The 11,070-nt window shown below is 37.8% G+C and overlaps 1 long non-coding RNA gene across 1 annotated transcript in view; it reads left to right on the forward strand.

Moving 5' to 3' along the window:
- LOC128314372 (uncharacterized) overlaps nt 1-10,527 on the forward strand; it is a 13,251-nt gene extending 2,724 nt beyond the window's left edge. Inside the window, exons 2-3 of the long non-coding RNA XR_008295934.1 lie at nt 3,575-3,660; nt 8,437-10,527. This is a non-coding gene — a long non-coding RNA (uncharacterized LOC128314372). The remainder of the gene's footprint in view (nt 1-3,574; nt 3,661-8,436) is intronic.
- The last annotated feature ends 543 nt before the right edge of the window (nt 10,528-11,070 follow it).

Raw genomic sequence — 11,070 nt, forward strand, 5'->3', positions numbered from 1 at the left:
CTCTTAAGGTCGTATCTTGTCTAGATTTTAAGCTTTGAAATCATCTCAAAATGTTGAGCTAACATCATTCCATTTGATGCATCACCTCTGGAGAGATTTGACAAACAACAAGTTTAAAAATAATTATGCAAAACAGAATTAAAAGTAGCATGACAAATCCAATTTGTATAATGGTTCTAAACCATGACCCAAATTTGAAGGTAGCCAACTGAACAAACCAAAGGACCAGGGAACTCAGGTGAAATTTGTTGTAACCAGTGCAGTTGTTCCCTGATCTTGTGTAATTGAGTTTCTACCTCTCTAGAGGCATTTATAAGGTGCAACAGATGGTGTTTGCCATTGCGCAAATGCCTCCTTGTTCAGCAAGTAATCAAGGGCGAAGCAATTAGCCAATGATTCAAATGATCATTGTTGGCCTGCTACTGCTTTGGTGTGGAATTGGCTAGCTCTTCTAATGTTAGGGAGAGATTTCTGATCAGGTGCTCATTGGGATTCACCGCAACCCAAAGAAGAAAAGCTTTCCCTATGGAGTCGTGAATGCCTCTTGAAGTTCCCATTCAAGGCAGCCATGGTGGTTCAATGGCTGAACCAATGGAAGGCTTTTGGTTTGTTATGCATGTCAACAAGGATGGTTAAATGTCCCAATAAGCATTGGCGTCCAGTTCACCAGCTATCTAAACATTCATATACCCGTGAAAATGCTATCCACTGCAGACAAAAATGAAACCAGATGGAGCACAGAGGACTTCAGCTAAGACCTGGTTGTTGATAGATTCATTAGCTGGAATTTCCTGATTGAACTTTTCAAGCCAGGGGTCAGGGGAATTAGGATGACATTCTGTGAGGTACCATCCCATTCTAAAGTGGTGTTTCCTAGAAGCCTTGCAAAGAGGAGTTAGTCTATCTGTATTTCCTTTGGATACAGGGAATAGATCACATTTAAGCAAGGAGAAGACACGGGTTGGGAGGAAGCAAAGGTTGTATGATTGGCAAAGGTGGAGGTGTCTATTTGAGCTAATGGGGTCATTACTGGGGAAAGGTTGAAATAAAGTAGGGGAACACCTGGCCGTAGTATCCTAACCCCACAGGTAACATCCAAAGGCTTGTGCGTGTACTCAGGAATGACATTTGAGACTAAGGAGAAATCGGTTACTTGTAAAAGCAAGGGGTCTCTGACATCATGAATAGATTGGAGTTTCTGGTGACAGATCCAACAGTCAGAAAGATTTGCCCCTTTTGAAATAGATTGGGAAGTGTGGATAAGAGCATTGCCTTTCCAAGGAGGAGAGAAGGAAAGTAAGGTGAGAATAGCAAGAAAAAGTAAACAGGCCTAGTCCTATCATTTTGGGAAAGCTGTCTGGCTCAGCTGCCATTTGCTTAAATTCCTGGTAAAGTCCCTTCCAGGCAGCCTGATTGGAGGGAATCTTTTTGAAGGCTTCTTTCCTAGGAGATGAAATCTCCAGGCTGCAGATTATGAGGTCTAATGGCTTTGTCTCCTGGGAGCTCACTGTGGAAAGATTGTTCTACTAAGTATGATCACTCTTTAAGGATTTTATTGGACCTTGGCAAAACTGAAGTATATCCCCTTTTATCAGCTGTGGATCAAAAAAAGCAGGAACTAGTTAAGTGCATTGGGCATCCTGTGATTATCTCAAAAAAGGGAGTTTACCAGTTTCAAAAGGGGCGGATCTGAGATTCAGAAAAACCAATGACAGTGCTTTTGTCCAGGGAATTTGAAGGGTTTCTACAAATTTTGCTAATTGAGTCTTAATGATGAATTAGTAATTCAACTAGTTTTGAAAATTGAGGGTGGTAGGCACCGTGAACATGTTGTAAAACTGGCCAAACAGCACAAATTTGTTGAAGCACCTGACCGGTAAAGTGGGTTCCCTGATCACTAGGAAGTTCAAAGGTGGGGGGAAGAGGGGTTCCCCTAGTAGGAATGATCCTTTCTAATAGGATCTTAGCCACGGAGGTAGCAGTGGCCTGTTTACAAGGAGAACAGATTCTTATTGAACTTCTGCAAATAACTATACTGCCATGAGAAAAAGTACTCAAGTGTCTGAATTCTGGACGGATCAGTTAGGAAGAAAAAAAATCATTTCATCTTTGTTCACAAAGATTTTACATAATTGTTGTAAGTCATAGATCGCTTAAGAGAAAACGTTTTCTTCAACCTAGTTATATGATCCTAAAGCTTTCAGAGACCTGTATTCTACAGTACTTGTCAGAGTCCTTTTCATGAATTTCTCCTTAGATGAAATACATTTGCAAAAGCATCAGAGTAAAACAATAACTGGGTATAAATGACAAAAGACTTAAAAAATGCCCGTTATTGAAGATCTGATGAACAGTTCATTACAATGGAATTGACAAGAAAACTTGCTTATTTCTGGGACATATATTTTTAAATTATGACTGATAATATGTCAGGACATATCAGAATTTTAAGGATTTCATATAAACTTTGGAGCACATAATTACATATACATATACAAATATAAGGTAAATAAGGTTTAGTATTACTTCTTATTTGACAAGCTTCTCATGTAATTTAACATATTAAATAAGCCTAATCAGTTTAACATTTCCCTTTTTTGTAGGGAGAGAAAACAAATCCTTTGAGATGTTCTAGGAACCCTCTGGAAACACACAAGATAGTTCAAGGTCAAAAACATTTCAACCAGAGTTTTGGGAAGTTTGTCAAAAATATAAAAAGACTTTAACACTTGACCAAATAGGACCACAGAAAATTATGAAACAAGACATAATTATCCATTTGACCAAAGTGACAAAAATATTTTAAAGGCAAACACAGAAGGTTACCTAGTTGCAAAAAGCCTTAGCTCCTTTTAATAGAAAAGACTCTTTCCCTAGGTAATCAAAGAACTGATAAAGATAAAACACAGATTCTTTGTTTCCTAGGGAGATTACATTGAAGGTACAGAAACTTTGTTTATAATTTCTTATTAATAGCAAAAAAATAATCTAAGAAAACTTTGTCCTTTTGATGGAAAAGACAAATTTTAATTCTGTACCTGTATACTTTTGATACTAAAATTCTTTCTCTTTTTTTAAACTTAAATAAATCCATTTCAGTCTTAACCATGCAAAAAATTTCTTTCTGAAAACTAAGAAGTAAGCAATAATGGACTGACAAATTTATAAATACATTTCATGTATTTATACATTTCATGTATTTCATTTATAAATACAGTTCTGGAAGCATATGCTCTTTTAACTAGTATACTCTTTCAGCGTGGCACAAGACATCATTACTTACAGACCCAAATTTACCTTTAGTTTCTCTGAAATGGAAAATCAATAGTAGAGAAACCTATGTTCAGTAATTAATGCTTTAGTATTTTATCTTGTTTGGAAAATGATCCAGATACTCAATGAAGTTCCATCATTTAATTTAACTTAGCAAAGTTCTAAAAGTTTCAAGTTACCAAAAATATTTGGGGAAGGTATTTTTTAAGCACGCATACCATAAAACAGAATTATTGCAACTTAAAAAATTCTTTTTCCATTTCATCTATCTAAATCCTTTGTTCCCCCAAATTATGTTTAGATTACTCACAAAAGCTTAACGAGACATTAGACAAGATCAGCCATCATTTCCAGGGAATTTTCCTGCTGACAAACTTTGCAATTGAGGTAAGATGAACTTATTTGACTTCATAAACCCAATTACAGTTGTTTATTTGCATTATATTTAATGTTGATGACTCTGAAGAGTTAATTTTGGCAATACCATCCAGAGGTAGAAAAATATCAAATTGTTTTTTTTAATATGAAATTTATTGTCAAATTGGTTTCCATACAACACCCAGTGCTCATCCCAACAGGTGTCCTCCTCAATGCCCATCACCCACCCTCCCCTCCCTCCCACCCCATCAACGCTCAGTTTAGTCTCAGTTTTTAAGAGTCTCTTATGGTTTGGCTCTCTCCATCTCTAACTTTTTTTTCCCTCTTCCTCTCCCCCATGGTCTTCTGTTAAGTTTCTCTGGATCCACATAAGAATGAAAACATATGGTATCTGTCTTTCTCTGCCTGACTTATTTCACTTAGCATAATACCCTCCAGGTCCATCCACGTTGCTGCAAATGGCCAGATTTCATTCTTTCTCATTGCCAAGTGGTATTCCATTGTATGTATAAACCACAACTTCTTTATCCATTCATCAGTTGACGGACAATTAGGCTCTTTCCATAATTTGGCTACTGTTGAAAGTGCTGTTATAAACATTGGGGTACATGTGACCCTATACATCAGCACTCCTGTATCCGTTGGGTAAATTCCTAGCAGTGCTATTTTGCTGGGTCATAGGGTAGAAGACATGCTTGTTTTTACGAAACCGACAAACTTAAACCAGCTTTTAGTTTATCTCAGACCACATGAACTCAAAAAACATTTGGGTTAGTCTACTTCATTTATATAAGTACTTATTGTTTTGAAGCCAATAAAAAGGAGTCATTTACAAATTAATTTTGGCAATACCATCCAGAGGTAGGAAAATATCACATATCTATAATATACATACATAGACATGCATAATATATAGGCAGACACGGAAATCTTATAACTTTTAAAATTTTTAGTTATATCTCAGGTACAAAACTCAAAAGAATAGTTGGATCCAAATTATGTTTCTGGCAGATGGCCTAAGTTAAGTTTACCTCCTTAGATGGCCAATGTTTTTTACTAAAGATTTTGCATTTGTATGCTACAAGGTTCCTGCTAGAGCTGTTTTTGGAGTCATTTTGTTTTTTAGGACCTTCTGCTACCGATCTAGGAATGCATTTCATTGTTGTAGGATCTTCTCTTTTCATGGATCACCTTAAATGGTTGATTTATCTACAAGAAAGTTTCCCCAGAATGGCCATTAAAATTCCAAAGCGGGGCGCCTGGGTGGCTCAGTCGGTTGAGCATCCAACTTCGGCTCAGGTCCTGATCTCACGGTTCGTGAGTTCAAGCCCTGCATTGGGCTCTGTGCTGACAGCTCAGAGCCTGGAGCGTGCTTCTGATTCTGTGTCTCCCCTCTGTCTCTGCCCCTCCCCTGCTCATGCTTTGTCTCTTTCTGTCTCAAAAATAAATAAAACATTAAAAATAATAATAATAAAATAAAATTCCAAAGTATCCAAAACTTTACCCATTTTTCAGAAAGGCACAAGAACCTGGTCCAAGGATTAGGTGGAGCCTATCTTGCCTTTGGATTCTCTAAAATATACCACAAGGGGCCCTGTTTTCCAACAGCTGTTTTACAACACCAGGAATTATGTGTTTTCCCACCCCTTTTGAATAGGATGGGTGACTTGCTAAGAAACTTCAACAAATTGAAACAGAAACAGAAGGGAATAAACAGAAATAGAGACCAAGTATGCACATAAACTTGGAGAGCTCAGAACACAACCAGAACAACAACAACAAAAACAGAGGTACCTGGGTGGCTCAGTTGGTTATGCATCCAATTCTTGGTTTCAGCTCAGGTCATGATCTCACAGTTCTTGAGATCAAATCCCCGCATCAGGCTCCATGCTGACAGCACAGAGCCTGCTTGGGATTCTCTCTCCCTCGCTCCCTGCCCCTTCTCTCACCTCTCAAGATAAACAAATAAACTGAAGAAGAAGAAGAAGAAGAAGAAGAAGAAGAAGAGGAGGAGGAGGAGGAGGAGGAGGAGGAGGAGGGAGACAGAAATTTAGAAAACAAAAAGAAAATCAGCAGGAAGGGTGGTACTTTCATGAAAAGAGGTCCCAAATAAAGTCCAAAAGCTTGACCAAAAGGAGAGAGCTTGAATCCAAGAGGAGACTTAACCAAACCCAAAGGGAAGAAGACTGCACCTTGTGAAGAACACAAGGGGCTCAGGTGGGTCCTGTGGGTAGTTCTCAAGGGTTTATCTCCTTTGGATCCCATTGGTAACACCAAGAAATGTCATCCATTAAAAGAAGAAGGTGAGCAGTTGAACCAACAAAATCAACCTTATTTGGGAATAGCTGAAGAATTGAGGAGGAGCAAATCTTGGGGATCCCTAGGCAAGTCCAAAGAACAAGGGAGGAGATCATCCTTTTATAGAGGAAAGGAGAAAGTTTGGAGGGGTTGCTTTGAACAAAAATATATCAGAGGAGAGCAAGAGTTCAGGGTTGTGCCGATTTCTCATTGGCTGGGTTGTTGCTGGGTGAGGAGAAAATCTTCTGGTGTATGTAAAGTCAGCTATGACCGGTGGCACAGACATGAGAACCCTTCCTTCATTGCTTTGTGACTCCACTTTGAATTAGGTTTTCTTTATTCAGTTTTACACTATAATATCCCTCTTTATTCTATTTATTATTATTATTATTATTATTTTGTAAAAGTGCTTCTTCAAAAAAGTCTTGAACATTTCTTAGTCTTTTCTGAGTTTGGGTATAATCACTTTATACAAAATTAATTAGAAACTTTCTTTTTCAAAAAAAAAAAAGAAAGTTTCCTTTTCTATGGTCTTAAGTAGATAAAACTGAAATTACCTTTCTTTTTTTTTTTAATTTTTTTTTAATGTTTATTTATTTTTGAGACAGAGAGAGACAGAGCATGAACGGGGGAGGGGCAGAGAGAGAGGGAGACACAGAATCTGAAACAGGCTCCAGGCTCTGAGCGGTCAGCACAGAGCCCGACGCGGGGCTCGAACTCACAGACTGCGAGATCATGACCTGAGCCGAAGTTGGCCGCTCAACCAACTGAGCCACCCAGGCGCCCCTGAAATTACCTTTCTTTAAGGGGTTGGTACAATTCCACTAAGGGAAGAAACATCTAGTGTTTTTAGGGAGGTTAGCTTTGTTGCCATAGGATGTTCCCTTTATATCTTATTTTGTGTTAAATGTCCTCAATTTTTTCTTGATTATATTACCTAATAGTTTATGTATTTTATTGACTTTTAAATCTCATTTCTTCCTGCCCAATTGTATTATTCTTAAATCCTTCTTTTAACAGCTTAATTGAAATATAATTCACATACTCTACAATTAATCCCTTTAAAGTTCACAATTCAGTGTTTTTATTATATTCACAGGGTCATGTAACCATCATCACAATCTAATTTTGGACTTTTGTCATCCTATACTCATTAGCCGTCCCTCTTCATCTTTTCCTAACTTGTTACATTTGATACTTATTTTATTCTTTTTTCTGAACTTGGGTATTTAAGACTTTTTCCAGATCAGAGTATGTTTTTGCATTATTTCTCATTTGGAGATTATTTTTTAGGTTTTCTTTGCAATCTATATGGTTTCCTTTAGAGAATGTTCCACGAGTATTTAAAAAGGAGGTATAGTTTATGTGTTCATAATATCAGGGTTAATGGATCTATTGGAACCACCTTAATAGTAATGTCATTTAATGGGGCGCCTGGGTGGCTCCATCCGTTGAGCGTCCAACTTCAGCTCAGGTCATGATCTCGTGGTTTGTGAGTTCGAGCCCCGCATCGGGCTCTGTGCTGACAGCTCAGAGTCCAGAGGCTGCTTCAGATTCTGTGTCTCCCTGTCTCTCGGCCCCTCCCCTGCTCATGCTTTATCTCTCTCTGTCTCTCAATAATAAATAAATGTTTTAAAAAATTTAAAAAAAATAGTAATGTCACTTAAGTTTTTCTATTTTCCCCCTCTTTATGTGTCATGGGTTTCAAGAGGTCAGTTAACATTTCCCACCCCGAACTATGATTTTATTTCTTCTATCTCCTTCTTTTATAGTTGATACTTCATTATTTGATTCACAGATATTCATGGTTGTCTCTTTATCATAATGAAGTGGTCATCACTTTGTCCTCAGTTCAAATTATCCTGATACTGACGTCACGATCCTGGTTTTTGTTGTGATAGTGGTTTTTGTTTAGTTGTAACATCATAGTGTACCTTTACTTGCCCTTTTAATTTTCCACCTCTCTGAATTACATTCTATTAGGTCATAGGATTACAGCAAAAACTAGTCTTTGCTTTAGGATATAATCAGATTTTTTTTTCTTTTACCACAATAGTTTAACACATTTATTTTTTAAAGTTTATTTATTTATTTTGAGAGAGAGGCGGTAGGGGGCAGAGAGAGATGGAGAGAGAGAGAATCCTAAGTGGGTTCCATGCTGTCAGCATAGAGCCCAACGCAGGACTTAATCCCATGAATTGTGAGATCATGATCTGAGCCCAAACCAGTGGCTTAGATGACTGAGCCACCCCGGCACCCTGTTTAACAAATTTATATACATTAATAATATATATGTATTTGCATTTAATGTTGTTATTATATATCATGCTTTCTGTTTGATATCTCAAAATATCTTTCACCATAGTGCTCTTTGTTTTATAATATATTTCATTTTATAATTTAGGAATTTTATTTTTGTTCAGTTAGTTACTCTTATAACTATATGTTTGTATAATTTCTTTAGTCCTCCATTTCTTCTTTCTTCAGTTTCTTCCAAAGAGGGAGACACAGAATCCGGGGCAGGCTCCATGCTCTGAGCTGTCAGCACAGAGCCCGACACGGGGCTCAAACTCACGAACTGTGAAAATTGACCTGAGCTGAAGCCAGATGCTTAACTGACTGAGCCACCCAGGAGCCCCAGTCATATTCTCTTCATATTTATCTTTGTAGTTTTAGATATAGTTGAACATCTATCACTTGATTTGTCAACTTAATCTGATAAATTTTGATGAGTAAAAATAAGGTTGCATACCTTCCCTATCTTTTACTTTTCTCCCTTTTCTCTGCCACAACAAACATATGTTAATTACTCATTCAATATAGACTTAATACATCGTAGTATATATTTGTATGTATCCAATAGCTATTACTGTAATCATATTGCATAATGAACCACCCCAAACTCACTGGCTTACAGAAGAAACATTTATTCTCTGTCATGTATTTGAAGGATAATTAATATAGACTCAGTTTAGGTGGATTTGGTTTCAAGGTGAAAGTTGGTCCTGCTCTGTAATCTTCCTTGGACCATGGGTTGGCCAGATCATATTCCCCTCATGATGACGGAAGAAATTCAAGAATAATGAGCAGAAGCAACTCCAAACTATCATTCCTTGCACATTCCATTGGCCAAAGCAAGTCAGAGAACCAGCTGCAAAGTCACACTGGGAAGGGAATGGATTCTAGGAGACTACAAAAATATGTTAGCATAATTCCCATATTTATTTTAGTCTCAATTCTATAGTTACAGTTTCATTGCTCATTGTAGATCCTATTGCCACAATTTATGCAGTTATCTCTGGCTTGCTGAAGTTTTCTCCCTGAGAATAGTGTCCCCTAAGAATGCATATTCTGAAAGGTTGGCCTGTTGTCCATGAATTTTTTTTCTTGAAACAACTTTTTTTTTTTTTTTTGCACAACAGTTGAAACACAACAAAGCACATGTTTGTAAGTAACAATTTGATATCTTTGGACTTATGTTTACACTGTGAAACCATCACCACAGTCAAGAGAGTGGATATATCCATCATCCTCAACACTTTTCCTAGTGCCCCCCTTTTTTTAAAATTTATTTTTATTAAAAAAAAATTTTTTTAACATTTATTCATTTTCGAGAGACAGAGTGTGAGTGGGGAGGGCACAGAGAGAGAGGGAGACACAGAATCCGAAGCAGGCTCCAGGCTCCAAGCTGTCAGCACAGAGCCCCACGCGGGGCTCGAACCCTCAGACCGCGAGATCGTGACCTGAGCCGAAGTTGGACACTAAACTGACTGAGCCACCCAGGCACCCCTCTAGTGCCCCTTTTAATCTGTGCCTCCTGCCCTTCCCGTCCTTTCACTCCCAAGTGATCAATGATCTGCTTTCTGTCACTATAATTTTCATTGTCCAGAGTTTTTATATAAATGAAATCATATATGATGTACTTTTTTGGCTGGCTTCTTTCAATATACTTATCTTGAGATTCATTTATGTAGTTGTGTATATTAATGGTTTGTTGCTTTTTATTGCTAAATAGCATTCCTTTGAATGGATATATGTAATTTGTTTCTCCATTCATGCATTGAAGGCACAATTAGGTTGTTTCCAATTTGGGACTATTACAAATATGGCCACTATGAACATTTATGTACAATTCCTTGTACGGACATATAGTTCCTTTTCTCTTGGGGAAATACCTAGGAGATAAATGAATGGATCATATGGTAGGAGTATGTTTAATATCTTGAGAAACTGCTAAAATATTTTCAAGAGTAGTTTTATAGTTCCGCAAGCAGTATTTGACAGTTCTGTTTGCTCAATAACCTTGTTAACACCTGGTATTGTGTTAATTTTAATTTAACTTTAGTTATTCTCATAAGGGTGTAATGTTTCATGGTGGATTTAATTTGCATTTCTCTAATGATAAAGCCATTGAACAACTTTTCATATGCTTGTTATCCATACATCTTATTTGATGAAGTGTCTGTTCAAATCATTTGCCCACTTTTAAAATTGAGTTGTTTCCTTATTTTTGAGTTATGAGAGTTCTTTATATGTTCACAATACAAATATTTTTTCCGGCCTATGATTTGTAAAGATTCCCGCTCCCCCTCCCCCCGCCCCCATTACATACACTTGTCTGGTGTTTCTCTTAACAGTGTCTTTTTTTTTTTTTAATTTTTTTAAAAACAATTTTTTTAATGTTTTATTTATTTTTGAGACAGAGAGAGAGAGAGCATGAACAGGGGAGGGTCAGAGAGAGGGAGACACAGAATCTGAAGCAGGCTCCAGGCTCTGAGCTGTCTGCACAGAGCCTGACGCGGGGCTCGAACTCACGGACGGTGAGATCATGACCTGAGCCGAAGTCGGACGCTTAACCGACTGAGCCACCCAGGCGCCCCTTTTTTTAAATTTTTAAATGTTTATTTATTTTTGAGAGAGACAGACAGACAGAGTGTGAGCAGGGGAGGGGCAGAGAGAGAGGGAGACACAGAATCCGAAGCAGGCTCCAGGCTGCGAGATGTCAGCACAGAGTCCGATGCGGGACTTTAACCCAAGAACCATGAGATCATGACCTGAGCCAAAGTCATACACTTAACTGACTGAACCACCCAGGCACCCCAACACTGTCTTTTGAGGAAC

Source organism: Acinonyx jubatus, chromosome B1 (genome assembly GCF_027475565.1).
Source record: "Acinonyx jubatus isolate Ajub_Pintada_27869175 chromosome B1, VMU_Ajub_asm_v1.0, whole genome shotgun sequence".
Classification (NCBI taxonomy): Eukaryota; Metazoa; Chordata; class Mammalia; order Carnivora; family Felidae; genus Acinonyx; species Acinonyx jubatus.